The sequence below is a fragment of the Rhinolophus sinicus genome, chromosome 15, assembly GCF_057876585.1.
Source record: "Rhinolophus sinicus isolate RSI-liver-muscle chromosome 15, RSI-T2T, whole genome shotgun sequence".
NCBI lineage: Eukaryota > Metazoa > Chordata > Mammalia > Chiroptera > Rhinolophidae > Rhinolophus > Rhinolophus sinicus.
Genome location: NC_142515.1, coordinates 33,406,532 through 33,422,635, shown reverse-complemented (window position 1 = coordinate 33,422,635; position 16,104 = coordinate 33,406,532). Strand labels below are relative to the sequence as shown.

Below are 16,104 nucleotides of genomic sequence, written 5' to 3'. Positions count from 1 at the left end.
AATGACAATAAGAAATATGTCATAAAAACATAAAAAACCCAGATTCTTAACAGATCTAAAAGGCAGGTAGTAGGCATCTAAAATACTTGCAGGAATTGTCAGATATTGAAAAACTAAACAGTTAAATGAAATTATCCTAAAGTTTTAAATTATCGGCTTTTAATTCAAAATGGTTTATAAAAGCAATAAAAGAGCAATTTTAACTTTTTAAAAATTTTAATTATTTGAACACTATAGAGTTGTTCAGTCCAAATGAGTTGCATAACTTTTCCATGCGATTTGAAGCTAATACTTAACACCCAAAACATGTTTGGGGTATCATCACTGAAAACATTTTGGTATCACCTCTCAAGGGTAAGGTGCTGGTAAATTCCTGCTATGTTTTGGTAACATGTGTTCTGTAAAACCAGCATATATTCAGTCCTCAATCGGACTAAGCCATGAATCCCAACCACTATCAAGCCACCACATGAAGAAATAAACTCAGTATGCTGAAAACCAAACAGTTTGCTTTTGATATGGGAAGTATTACTGAGGAAGCCTCACAACCATAGAGGGTGTGTGTCTCTGTGGAACAGAAGAAAATATATATAAATAAGTATATATTATTCTTATTATTATCCAAGACAGTACTGAGCCCTAGTACATATAATGAACAATTCTAGCCAGGAGTTTTATAGGGGCCAAATTATTCAAAAGAATAAGAAAAGAAACATTATTCATGAATATTAAATTCTTAACAGTGACAGGTTATATGAACTGTTCAGAAAAGGCAAATCTATAGGGACATAAGGTAGATTCGCGGTTGCCTGGGGACGGGAATGGGGATGAACTATAAAGGGACAGAAGGGATCTTCCTGGAGTGACAGAAACATCTGAAACCGGTTGATGGTGCTGGTTGCATAACTTGATAAATTTACTAAAAATCTCTGAATTGTACACTTAAAAGCGGTGACTTTTATGGCATGGAAAGCATACCTCACTAAAGGTTCTTTTTGTTTGTTAAGTAACAGGGTGATCATTTGGACTTAGCATTCCGATTGGGCCTGGGAGGTAACTAAGTAAGGATGTGCTCACATCTTCAATTTTGAGAATGTTCATCCTAGTACCTTCTAATAGCCTGAAGTTCAAAAGAGAGGATTAACTATAGTGCTTTCATACAATAAAACATATGCACTTATTATTAAGTTAATGTAGGGAAAAATGTGACAATAATCTAATTGTCCATCAATGAAAGTGGCATATTGAAAGAAATTATGGCACGGCCATCCTCTAAAAGTGGTATAGTCCATACTAGTCAATTAAAAGATGTTAGATTCTATACAACACATATAGAAATATGTCCGGGATATACTGAGAGATAAAGTACTTAGCAGACCAATGCATGCAGTAGTACATATGAGAAATGTGTGTCGATTATCTTTGTAGGTACATGTGTTTGCATGAATATTTGGAAAGATAAATATCAAACTGTCCTAATGCTTAGCCCTTGGAAGTAGAAATGGGAAAGGAGGAGGATTCTCCACCAAAAATCAAGGAAGGGAATTGGAAGTATGTGCAGCCAATGGCTGACGCACGGTTGTCACTGGATAGAGGGGATTTGTACTTTTTCTTCATGTTTTTCTAAACTGTCTGTACTTTCTTCATTGGAGAGGAAGGTTGGCATGGTGGTCAAGAGACGGCCCAGATTTAAATCCTGGCTCTTCTGTTTACTTGCTGTGAGACCTTGAGCACATGGCTCAACCACTCTGCTGCAGCTCTGTGCCTCTGTAAACTGAAGTTAATTAACAGCACCTACTCCACAGCCGGGGAAGACTAACCAAGGGTATTATACACACAAGGCACTCAGAGCAAAGTCCAGCACATAATATGTATTCTTCATTAGTGCTCAACAGCATGTATGCCAATACCCTTATTAATAAGAACGTGAACAGAAACTTGATCTTCGTGGGGGGAAAAGAAAGAAGTATAAAAACACAGGCACTGACAGACCTCAGGTATGTTCAATGCCAATACGTGAGCAGAATGTATTAGACTCAAACCGAAGTCTGGACAAGTTGTCAGAGCCTGTCTTAGGACCAACACTGATGTAACCAAACTTCCTGTGGGCCACGCCGAGGCCAGAGGGTACGTGGCAGGAAGCTCCCACGTGCCTTGGCTCAGTGTGTTATGACCAACTCATAATGAGAGAGATAATTGGTGTGTGTGACCGGACCAACGGTCACAGGACACCTGAAACACAAACGCTCCAACATAAACACTTATTGTTAATAATTGACCTCAGTGGGACTTGTTGCCTCATCTTGGAACATACAATATAAACCGGGGTCAATTATCTGATACTTAAAACAGCAACGGGAAAAATCATCACATTCTAATAACACAGGCAAATCTCTGCTTTCCTGAAAAAAAACCCAGCAAGTTCTAAGGTAGCCCCATTCCCCGTGTCTTATGGTGTAAGAGGAGCTCTAAAGTTTAGTAGTCCTTAAGGTCATTTTTAGTGGCTAACCTCTCAATATGCACAATATTAGAAACTTTTTCGTAAAGGCAGGACACTTACTATTTGTTGGGTGATTACGATGTACCAAATTCATCCACCTCTCTCAAAACTCTTTGAGGTAGGTATTTTAATCTCCACTTTTACAAATTAAGAAAATTGGGGCTCAAAGAAAGTATATTCCTCACTCAGGTACCTCCATAAGTGGCAGCACTGAGAATCAACTACAGAGTCATCAATTTCCAAAGTCATTGCTTTCCCAAGTACTGTAAATCCTGCTAGTTTCATGTTTAAGTGGTTCATACTTTTTTTTCAATTGCAAAGCATTTCCTTCAAAAGGCCTATACACCACCAAAAGTTTAGACCACCTAACCAAAAACATCTCACAAAAAGCTCCTGAAATTTTCTTGAAGTATATATTTTTTAGAATGGTCACAGTTGGTATCAACATTTTACTTTTCATTTTTTTGTTTCTCCAAGGCCGACTGGTTTTCAACAAGGCACCAAGGTCTCACCCATAGAACCAACTTTCTTGAGTAGAACAAATCACAGAAAACTGCTTTCAGAAACTCATTTTTCAAAGTATATTCCATTGCCTAATTCATTTATCCTGCTGTATAAAACGTCAAAGACAAATTCACAAATGAATTTTTGTCAGCCTTATTTAGTCAACTTGATTTATAAGCTAAAGCTAAAGAAGCAAGGTGGTCCAAAGTGGTACAAAACTATTGTGCTAAAATCATTTGTGAGCTTTCCTTTGAGAGAGCTAGACATTTTTAAACATCTCAATTTATCTTTCATTTTGATATACTATTTAGAAAACTGTCATAACCAAACTATAATAAATTGGTGTGGTCAAAGACAAATTAATGACATCAGTCATCAATTATTTCATCAGTCTGTATGAAACAGATGCTTAATGAGCGCAGATCATTTGAAACAACAAAGACAACAAAGACTGGTTCTCTATTGTTCTGGTGTCTAATTATTTTTGCATTGAATGCCACTGAACAGTAACAGAAGTCAAAACTTAGCATTAGCTTTCTCAAAAATAAATCTAATTTTTCCTAGTGTAGGTTTTTATTTCAGTAAATTCAAATTAAATAAATCAACTCCCTTCATAAAACCATGAAGAGAATAAACAAAGCCATTAGACATCTCATCTGCGGTGAAATGACATCAAAAAGAGGCCATAATCCTACTTGAAATGAAGATTTATTGATATTTTCAGGGAGCAACAGTGTATGTTAAACCATATAGCCCTTTATAGGATACGATTAAAAGGCTTTTGATATGTAGGATTAGATATGTATATAAATATAGGTTATTTGAATTGTCAGGAAATCCTTAAAATCTTTTCTAGAGATATTAAACAAAGAACTAGCCAACTATTTTTCTTGGATTTAGGTTAAGTGATAGTTTACACCAGGGGTGTCCAAACTTTTTTCAACGTTTTTCACCAAGGGCCATATGTGGTAAAATACACAAACAGCCAGGCCACTCACTCGAGGTAAAGTACGTATTGCCTCACATGGTTTATTTAAGTAAACTAAATATATTTTTGGAATTTGCTGCGGGCCAATAAAAAATGGATTGTGGACTGCAGTTGGCCCACGGGCCGCAGTTTGGACACCCCTGGTTTACAAAGTATGTAACAAGCTGTTTTTATATACTCAATTTTTGTTAACCAAAATCACTTTAAATGTTCAAAGGAGAAGTTCAGTCTTTAAAGAAATTTGGAGAGAAATCCATTCTTGATCTACTTATTATTTGAAAATAAATTTTACATAGTTTTAATAACATTCCACTCACAAGAGAACAGACATGAACCTCTCTCACTAGCCAGTCTAGAGAGGTAATTATGTGAACACAAAGAAAGAAGAGGTCCAACCACTTGGCACCAGTGCACTGTTTCCACATTTAATATTCTATAAAATTTATCATGAGCTATGTACTATTATCTTAGAACTTACCCAGCTGTCTAGAAGCTCACTGAGCAGGGGTTATGAAGAGAGGAAGTGTTCTGGACCCCAGGGGTGTATTTGGCAGGCATGCATACGTCCAGGGGACTAACGTATTCCAAAGTGAATCTTTTCGATTGGGTCATTCAACCTCCAGCACTTCCTGCTCTTCCTTGTCTCCATCCAGTCATTCAACACATTGTATTTCATTTCGGATACAGAACTAGGCGCTGGGGATACAGAAATGAGCATATTCTCCTTGACTGGCTGCCTGGGATGGTCTCACCAGTGGCTAAACTCTGATGTTTACAGACATGGCTGTTCAGAAACTCACCTTCTCTTAAGAGGCCCGATACAAGGCCTAGGCAAATACATAAGGGGAGGACACCAACGTCTATTATTCCTTCAGAGTAGTCTTGGTGTAAATAGAAGGTATGGGGTCTCCAGAGCTATGAGACATTCCAGGATCAGTGCGAATAAACTTTTATCTCTACCTACAACTACTCAACCTTAAAAACAAACAGCAGAAAGTATGGCCAACTTTCCTCAATGCCCATCCTTCTTTCATTTCTTTCTTAAAGAACATGTTTTAAACCCCTTACACCAAAATAAAAACTATGTTTTTAATGAACATCAAAAGGCTGGATATAACTTGGGAAAAAATATTTGTACCTATGAAATAGGTCTAATTTCCCCAATTTAAAATGAACTCATATAAGTCAATATGATACAGACAAGAACCCCTGGGGACGAAAAGGAAGAAAAAGACAGATGGGGAGGAGGAAGCAGAAGAAGAAAGTGCAAAGCAAAGCACTGGGAGCCCACCATTTACAGAAAGAAATTCAAATGGCCAAGGAACCTACAGGATCCTAAACCTGTAATTACAGATAAGCAAGTGAAAACAGAGACCACATTTTTAACTTATCAGATGGGCAAAAATGTTCCGGCTTGGTGATTTACAGTACTGGTGGGAGTGTGGGAAAGATACAACCCTGGTTTAAAAGAAATCAATTTGCATAACCTTTGTAGAGTACAACTGGATAATGTTTATCAAAGTTAAAATGCTTTTGCTCTCTAACCTAGCAAGCTCCCGATTAGGAATTTAACCTACAAATATATCAGCAAGATGTTTATACGCAAGTATTTACAGAAAGGCAGACTGCAACAACTCTAATAGCTCAACACAACTCCTCCTCCCAAGTATCTGGCAATTACTAAAATATCCAGAAATAAGGCAAAGGTGAAGTAAGTTATTATACATCTATATAATGAAATCTTATACACATTAAAGTGAATAAGAAGATTTGTGTGTGCTGACGGGAAAGATCTCTAAAAATATAATAGGACACTAAAAATAACAACACACACAAAAAAAGGCTGCAGAAAATGTAATCCCTTTATTAAACAATATAAAAAGCAGAGAGCCAGAGAGATGGAGATAGTGCCAAAAACATTTTTTTTTCTGGAAGAAACTATAAGAAATGTAGTAACAGCTACATTTGAGGAGAGGCTTTTACTTCTCTTTCTGTACCTTTTGACACCATTTGTATGTTAACCACATACATACACTGTTTTTATTTCTTTTCGATGTCATCATGCATGACCTAAATGTAAGATTATGGGCAATTATCTTCTCTCTCTTTACACTGTTTTTCACCAAAATCTAATTTAAATATATTTAATGAGTTAAAGACTTTTTAGGAGAGTTCTGGGAGACAAAAACACAACAAAATAAGAAATGAAGTAGAGAAAAAGAAGGCAATACAGATAGATCAAGTTATCAACTTGGGTTCAAGGTCAAGTAGTTCTTCTTTTTTAATGTTTTAAACAAAAGGATAAATTATGCACTGTGTGGTGGTAGGAGGAAGAACACCACAAAGAAATCTTAGCAGTTCAAAGCTGTGGATTGTAGAAAACAACCTGGAGGGAAAATGTTTAAAAAGCAATTCTGGAAGAACTATTCTTCCAAATTCATAAGGAAGTAGCAAAGAAATGCACTAGCAAACGAAATAAAAAGCCACCAAAAACAAATAAAACCATGACTCTACAAAGCATTATGAAATCCTTTGGCAAATATTTATAAAGCTTAATAGATAAAATCCCAATTGAATTACTTCACGTGCAATTACAATTCTAGGTTGTATCAAATATCTTCACAGGCATTAAACAAAAAGCTTGGAGTGTCACCTAGCTGGATGTCATTTCATAAATGTGATTCCAATTCCCAATTATCCATATTTATCCAAGGTTCAAGAGGCAAACAAAAAAAGAAAAATCAAGAAACTTAATCCTCAATAGTCGCTTAGGAATGAGTCACTCTATGGCTAACAGGTAATCAAACCATACAGTGTTAAAAGTCTGAGGGACATGATGACGTACCATCAAGGGAAAAAAAATCAAAATCACCTAAATACCCGGAGTGCCAAAAAAATTTATACACATGACTTGTATTCATCTTTTGTTATCGGTAATATATTGAGCATTATAATTTTAATAGTTTTTTCCTTTCTTAAAATGTGTATACATTTATTTGGCATCCTCTGTGTATACACATCATGTGCAACTGACTGGTTAATGAAAGACAAACAAAGGATCTGTGAATAAGGGTGGGATTTTTTTCCTCCCTGTGTCAGTTATCAATTTACTGCCTCTCAGCTACAAATTCATCCTTTACTACCTGATCTGCAAAGATGGATCCGGGCCCCTTATATTTTTTTTTTCACTTGCTATCTAGTATGGTGTTAAGTTTTGTCAGCAGAAGATGCTAGTTTTGGTTCCTGGTTCTGCTGTGCTCCCTCAGGAGGCTCCTGCAGGGTGTACAAATTCTTCAGCACCTGCCTTGTAACAATTTCATAGTGGAATGCCTCCAGTTACACACCTCCCTTCAACAGCTTTCCTGGGCACCATGAAGGGTGGATTTCCAGCAAATCTCGGAAGATGGATTTTTAGCAAGTTCCATGGACCTGACACCACAGCCATTTCTCTGCCATACAGTGGGGCACAGGAGAGAAGTATATTTAATGCAAAATGCTAATAGATGTATTAAGAAGTGCTTGATTCTGCATGCCTAAAGAGGGGACAGCATTAGGAGTTCACGTTGAACATAAGGGGTGTTCAGCTGAACAGATACCAGCTGTGTTAGTCCTGGGCCTATTGGCCCTAACTCTGCTCTGCATGATCACAGGGAATCAACCTGCTGGGAGGCACTGGCAGGAGGGGGTGGGGGCAGAGGGAGAAGCTTCCAGGAGCCTTTCTCACCTTCCTCTCCAACTGTCAATCTCAGACCTCCGGGTTATGGCTACGCTCCTATCTGCCCCCACCTCCAATAACGGCTCTTCCACTTGTAGCTCCAGGCGGAGGCTGGGAATGACTTCCTGTTGTGGCTGATCTAGGTTTATCAAGGTGCCTTGTTGGGCTCCCTGCCACACCGTCCCCTGTGGAAGTAGCCGCACTAAATGCCCTCGTTTTCACTACTTAGGTCCTGACTATTCAGTTAGAATATAATGGCTGCTAATGCTTCACTTCAGCTGCTCTCACAATCGCCGTGCTCTGCTAGAATCTGAACTTTAAATTTGAGGAGACCTCGAATTTTCAATAATATACCTTCATTTGGCCTAAAGGAACCAACACTAAACCCTATAAATGTTTTGGTTTATATAAGAATTCCTGGAAAACAATTCAATGTCAACATATATTTTCTTCAAGGCTGAATCATCTTCTCCAAATGAAATGTTAGAAATGTTCTGTATCTATTTCGTCCAGCGTGGTAGCTATGAGGTACATATGGCTATTGAACACCTAAGTGTGGTTAGTAAGACTAAGAAATGGAATCTATAATTTTACGATATTTTAATTTAACTTAGTTTTTATTTAATTTAAATATCTGCATGTGGCTAGTGGCTATGGTACTGGACAGCAAGTCTAGCATATGGTCATCTCCCTTTCTGGAGAGGGACTTCCGCTAGTGGTGTTGTCTGCTTTGGCGGGGAACGGGTGGGTGTAGAGAGAAGCATAGAAATCTTAGCCCTTTTATTCCTTCTATTCACAGTGTAACACTGTAACAACCCCTAGCCTACCTGACCCCTTTTCACACAGACACACAATTTACTCAGATAACTTGGTTAATACATTTTCAGAGAATAAAAGTCCTTTGAATACAGCAATTTGAGAATGAAGAGCTGTGGAGGAGATGTTGATGGTTGAGGAAAGGAATAGACCCAGTTAGGGAAGGAAAGAGATACATTGGAATTCTTACTTTGTTTTCCCTCTTCTTCAGCCCAGTGGAAATACTCCCCTGCTTCCACCCACCTGCACTGTCCAAGTCCACTCCTCACTCTCCGTCCAGGAGGAGTCCCCCAGAACCTGACTTTTATCTATCCTGGCACTGCTGAAACTATAAAAGACATTCCCTTTAATCCAAGTTCTGGTTAGAGGCATTTACTTTCACATCTCTGACCTTTACATGGATGTAATCAAAGTAAATGACATCAGGCACCTAATTCTCCTGGGAATTTTGCTGCGGGAAGTAAATGCTAAGGATTTAAGAAGGTGACTCTCTCGGCTCACTAGACTGATATTTATCAAACAATTGCTCAGCACTACAAAAATCACTATCCACAGTAGATAAAGCAGGACACCTTTTCAGTGTATCAGTGGGAAAAGAAGAATGTTAAAAGGACAGCTTTATATGAATACAGTTTAAAAGAACCGCAGCTTCTGAACCCAAAGGCCAAAAGACTAGCGCATGTTATTGTGAGAACCAAAGACAAGTATTATTTCACGGATCTACAAGAATCTAAGAAATACAAATCCACACTGGAAAATTCTGTGACGTTTTGGTTATGAACTGATTTGGTTGGGAACTTGTGTAGTAGTTTGGTAATTTATGCAATTTAAATGAGAAGTATAGGATATGCTAACTAGCAAAGTAGGAATTAGTTCACCTTATAATTGGAACTATAATAATGCATTCTAGTTTACTTTGCTCACATTTATACGAGTCACTCACAGAACAGAACACCACATTTCCAGCGTAATTATGCACTTGGTGATATTTGTCTTCTCAACATTTTCTCAATACAAAAAACGATGCTAGTATTATGGTCACCACACGCTTACATTGCACGTCAAACAGCAAAGACAACATTGGGAAAGCCAGCCGGTCCTTGCAGTGTAGTATGACCACTTTGGTGGGTTCGCAGAGTCCAAGGCTGGCCTTTCATCTTAGAAACTCATAAATACGATGATCAGAAGGGTTTGTGCTAACGAAAGTAAAAATGCCCATATAATACCTTGTTGTGAGAAATAGAAACCATCACGGAGATTGATGCTGGCATCTGCTGATCATGTGTTTCCCCAAAGCATAATTCCACAAGGTGCCCAAATTATAATCAGAAGGACGCACAGAGGCATCCTGTGTGGCTTCACACTGTATTGTGAGGTTAGGTGGGCTCGCTGGTATTCAGTGACTAAGTGACTAAAGCAAAGCCATTCTCTGAGTCAGGTTTGGAACCTAACAGTTTGACTTCAAAGCCTACAGACAGCCCTCCCACCCCCACCCCACCCCCAGGGCTAAGATCCGCGCAGAGACCTGCTCAGGCTATACCATCTCCGGTATACCGGCCAGGTGGACCACTCAGACTTGGTCTCCCACGCTCCACTTTCTAAATTCCTCTTCAAACAAATTCCCTTTCAGACTAACATGTTAGCACCTTTAACCAAGTTATAATTCTGCTCAAGAGCCCATTCAATTTCTTTACTTATTTTGTCTCTCTTTGCTGTGATCCATTCATTACCCATGTGTTTCACAGTTTCTTTTGGAGTCTGATCTTTTTTCCCAAGTCAGAAAGGGGGAGGGATCTACCTGTTGACCCTCACATATGGTACATACATACCACACTTATGGTAGGTGCCAAATAATTCCACAGCAAAATGAAGGCTTTAGGAATTTCAGGGAATGGAAAGGGACCTCTTAAAAAAAAAAAAAAAAAAAAGGAAACTATACCCACAACCTATATTTAAAAAACTATATTAAAGAATTCATTAAATGACAAGCTTAAACTCTTTACAAAATACGAGCTCATAGACCTATGACATGGATAATCAGGTATATTGTTAGTTACATTGTTCCACTCTAACATTTTAAATCTCTTTGTTCCTTCAATGTCTAAAATGTGTTTGGGCCTTTTGGTGAGACGCGTTTCAAAACACAAAGAAATCTATATTTAGATCTGTTGATTCAGCACAAGTCTAGAACTTGGGATTTTGGTCCGAAATACTACAGAATTTTACTAAGCTGATGTCCAGGAGCCTTGCAAATACATTATCAGCCCTTAAACACTTTCAATAACACTTTCAGAAGTTCATGCAATTTTCTAGCCTCATCCACATCTGAAAAATCAGAGTGATGAGGATACAGCTAACGTGGAGAAATCATCTATCAGGTTTCAATGATCGTGGTCACGGGCACCATCTGAACTTGTCATTTGTCGATTATCTCTTTTAGTTTATTATTAACCTGACTTTGGCTTAAATACCAAACTCTTGCCTTCTGACCCTACAGAGTTATGCAATTTTGTGAACCAGTTCAGGATTCTCATTAGAATCACTGACTTTTTGTCAATATTGCTTACCCAGCGACTCAGGGGCAGCCTAAGACCGAGAGAGCCTGGAATATCACCTTCTATTTCTGTACAATCAGGAGAGTTAAGCACGCTTGAAGGTTAGGTTAATGATGGCCTCCAAGCACTAACAGGGCTTGGTCTGTGTTGTAAACTTCTCAGCAGTGTGTTTTGGTCCCCAGTTCATTTTCATTCTACCATTGTAGTGGCGTGAGCCAGCCATGAATTCTCCTCACTGCTCCAAGAGGAAAGATTTCCAGAAGCCCAGAGAGAGGCTGGGGGGAGGAGGTACTAATATCTGTCGCATTTGAGGATTCAAGTCACGTGTTTATGTGTGATTTAAACAATTCAAGTGCAGTACGGACCTTGAGAAAGTCAAGAGTAAATCGCTCTTTAAACAAAAAATCACTGACTTCAATTCTCTAACCTGCATAGGGGTCTCTTTCTAAGCCAGGGAACTTTTCATTGCCGGGTCTCTTACTGCTGCTACCTTCTTGGAAGATGAACAGAGCTGAAAATGTTCTGCTTTCAAAGAGTAGACAGTGGTGGGCTGTGCACACGCAGGGATCTTTCTCCCCAGGCCCTATCTCAAAAATATCACACTCTTAAGTTAAATACATTAACTTCCAACTGACCTGATGGATGTGCTACATGCCGCTATATAGGCTACTATAGTGTAGGAAAACAGTGGGACTCGGGGCTGGTCTCCGGAGACTCCTAGTTGCACAGCTGATACATGCATGGACATGACAGGAAGAATGATTACATGAAAACTTTGCTTCATCTTTTGGGGGGGGGGGGAGGCTGAGAGGGTACAGGAAATCACTAAGACTGCCAAGTTCACACATTTGCATATGCACTGGCTGGGTGTGTTACTTACATCCTAAGGCATTGGGAAATATATTAAGAAACCGTAATATCAAGCGTAGGATGAAAAAAGTAGAGCAAAGTACACTGCTTAAGAACAAACATTACAAGTTTTTACAGCGGAGGAATTCACAAACACAGAGTTATACTTGGCTATTTCCACACTAATATAAAGTAGATGGCTCTTGTTTTCCATGCAACTCACCCCTCTCTAGTAAGTGCTTCTCAGCCCGAGGCATATTACGGTTCTTCCCAACAAGGCCAAAGTAACACTTCCAAAGACATTCACCTCTCCTAAATTCTGAAGACAAGAAGCCTTTTTGTTTTTCATCTTGTAAAAATTCAAAATCTAATTTCTTTATTCATCCTCTTTCCAAATCTGAACCTCATTACCAAAAAACAGAAAGTTAATTTAAAAAACAATGGCTTGCTACCATGCCAAAGACCATGCTATAAGATTTACATACACATCACTTATGTGTTCCTCCAAACTATGGAACAGGGATTAGGTTTTCATGGATAAAGAAACTTTCTCCAAATCACACAGCAAGTTAAATCAATAGGGCTGAGATTCAAGCACAGGCTTATCTGACTCTCAAATCACTGTAATATATTCCTCCAGGGAATGGAGCAAATGATATTTTACTGTGCTGCTGCTGATGAAATGTATATGCTGTGTTCATCTGCAGACTTCAGAATATATTAACTCTCAAACGGCCTGTCATAAGTATACTGTTAAAGCTACTTTATGATATTGCTAAAGCAAAGATCAGTATTCAAATTTCACAAATAGAAACACATGCATTGAGGAGTTAAGCCAGAGATTCTCCGTCTCAGCACTACTGATATTTGAGCAGGGTAATTCTTTGTTCGGGTGGGGTGGGGGGACTGTCTCATGCACTACATACAGGATGTTCAGCAGCATCCCTGGCCTCTGCCCCTAAATGACAGTAGCCCACCTCCCTACCCCAGCTGTGCCAATCAAAAATGTGTCTGGACATTGCCAAATGTCCCGAGGGGTAAAATCACACCCTGTGGAGAACCACTGAGCTAAACTAACTGCCTAAGATGCCATAACTGGTTAAGGATTGTACTGATACCAGGAAAGAGCTCTTCTAAATCCTAGTTTAGTGGAGCTGTCTCTTACACAAAGTACAGGCCCTAAAGAGAAAGCCCTTGTGAGAGGGGGGAAACGTACAGCATTCAGAAGGCGACCACGTCTATTTCACTTTATAAGTACTGTCCCTCAGCTTTTACACTCAGGTATATACGTAGTGTGCATCCCCAGTGTTTTCGACCACTCTTGATTACCCACACCTGATTAGCCCATTCTGGACACACATTTAAACACAAACACAGAGAGATGCACACGACACTGCCTTAGGTAGTAAAAGCAGGAACAAAAAGCAAAAGACTGACATCTAACACAGTTGACTGTCCTGCTCCGTTTTTAAGCACTTCACTTGAGTTATCTTATTATTAATCCATCAACATCATCAACAGCCTATGAGGCAGGTATTATTACCTGCATTTTATGGATGAAGAGACTCAAATAACTTGTCCCAGGTCAGGCTCCGACATCCCTGTTCTTAACCACTCTTGATGGTGCTTCAAAGAACTGTGAGATTATCACCTCCTTGGTTCTAAATTATCTCTACGAATGTGTGAAGTTTTTTCCCCAGAGTATCAAGTGCCCTCCTCAAAGCATCTGCTCAAGTCTGACATCACCCTACGGATCATCCCTCTTGGGGCATGACAAGATGCAAACCCATTTATTTATCTATTTTGCTGTCCAACTCACATTTGACCATCTTGAGTAAAAAACGTTAAGCACTTTGTTAAATGTTTTCCTGAAGTAGACATGTCATATCTACGGCAGTGTTGATATAGTTGTCCAGTAACTATCAAAAAAAAAAAAAAAAAAAAAAAGAATGAAGTCAATTGGAGATGAGTGATGCTAGATATTGATCATCATCGCATGTTCTAAGTGATCCCATCCATCCTTTCAAAAATGTGATTTCCAATTCTATTGGACACCAACATAAGGTCTGAATCTAAAGTTTCAGGAATTTACTATCTTTCTAGTTTTGAAAATCAAGTTGTCTGGCACACTTCCTCCTCTCCATGATTTTCACAAGATTACCCCCAAGTGGTTTTATCATCATACTGGCATGTTCTTTCAACATCCTCAAGAACTCAAGGCACTTAAAGCAGCTAGGATTCAGGGAGGTTTGAGGAGGAGGCCAAAGCATCCTTGCTTTGCTTGGGAAGGTAGGTGGGTGTTCTGTGTCAAATAGTGAGAATGCTGAGGTGGGGGTGTGAGCAATACCCGGTCCTGGAATAGATGCTATAGTCCATGGTCTTCAAAGAAGGTGGCTTGCTCTCTTCTATTATGACATCCCAACAGATGATGCAGCAGATGGAGTCTCTCAGAATTGGCTGTCCCTGGTGAGACACACTGAGACTTGCCCACTGACATCTAACAAGAAAAGCTTTTAGCACTTACAGAGTGTGCCTTTCGTGACCTCACCTTCTAAACAAGCAGGTTCGACACTAACCGAAGTGCTAACAGAAATTATAAAACATTTCACATAGCATATGAAACCGTGCAGGTGTGCATTTACACACGGAGAACTCAGCTACTGAAGTCCACAGACCCAACTGCGAGGAACAGGAAGAACATGGACGTCCAGACTAAAAAGGTTCAGGAAAAAAAGGAGGAGAAAGTCACCCCAAATCAGCAACTATGAGGCAGTCACATGTGTTGACAGGCTCATCAAGAATGGGGCTTGCTTAGTTAATATTTGAAAACCACAAGCTTCCAGAGTAAATGTATTATTCCTTGAACTTTGGTATTTTGGCACTGGGCAAGGAGGAGCTTTTAAAATCACTTACAAATCTGCTTTGAACCAAGAGCTTCCTCTGGATTATTTCACACAGGAAAATCAACACTATTTTGTTAGGAGCAATTGAAGCCACATGGGAAAAATTACAAACCTTAAATGCTAACTTCCAGTGTAAACTAAATTCACTAGCTGTGAAATCTGGAGATTATGTAACCTTGCTGAGGCTGTTTTCCGAACTACAAAGCAGAGATAATAATACCTCTACCTCTCAGCAAAATTGTAAAAATTAAATGAGATATTAGGTGCAAAGCATCTCAGTGCCTGATAAAAGGAGGCTCCTAAATGTTCAGCTTTTATAGTTATTAGAGTAAAACAAATCCAAATCCAAATTTAATTATCCCTTTAGATTTTAGACATCTTAAAGAGTTAATAAACTATGTTTCCATTCTTACCACCGGAGGGGGCTTTCCAACTACCCCAGTGGACTTAAGGCTGTTTCTCAAAAGAAATGGGATCCCAAATTGTTACCTCTCACAAAGAGGCACGTAATCGTTAAATTCAAAGCAACTGAACTTAACAATTAGCCTATGAGCTTGGAAACTAGCTCAACGTGCAACTAATTAAAAATTCTAACAATTTTTTCCTGGCTACAATCTAACAAATTTTAATTCCTCCATTTAGAAGTGATTTCTTTCTAAAGAAGTTTCCTTCACAGACCTAAAAATGTCAGCTGCAAAGAACTTGACTCTTTATGTTACAGAGCCTATCAGTGCAGTAGAGTCTACAGCTTCAGAAATGAAGGAAGTATTAATTCCATTCATAAGTTCTGAACTCATTTGGAATTTCTTCAGTCAGTTTACAATGTTCTCGTCATCCTTTATGATACCGGGATGTCTTCAGCCTGCCTTTCCAGCACAGTGTTTCTGATGGTTCCTCTTGTACTGTGTCTTTATTAAAACTACAATAATCATGAGATTCTGCTTCTCCTGTTGCCTACCTCCCCATCCTCTTGTAAGAAATTTACTTGCACCATACAAATCTCTATGTACTGCTAATTTCTTATATAAAAAGATTTTTTTAAAAAGAAGCTCACTGACTTTATTTTTACACAAATTTAAAAGTGGTAACTCAATAGGTTTAAGTGTGGACTAGGACTAGACCCCAGGTCTCCCGATTCCCACTATGGTACAACTTAAGTGACAACTACAGACAGCGAACACAAATCGGAAAAGAAAAAGAAAAAAGCAAGTGCTATATATTCTTCTCAGTGTATTTATTTCCACAAATTCCACAAGAGCCAATTACGTGGCCAC

The 16,104-nt window shown here is 38.8% G+C and overlaps 1 protein-coding gene across 15 annotated transcripts in view; it reads right to left on the bottom strand.

Annotated features, from left to right (window-relative positions):
• The window catches only part of SGMS1 (sphingomyelin synthase 1), a 253,582-nt gene that overhangs the window by 67,688 nt on the left and 169,790 nt on the right, over positions 1–16,104 (bottom strand). The window lies entirely within an intron of this gene.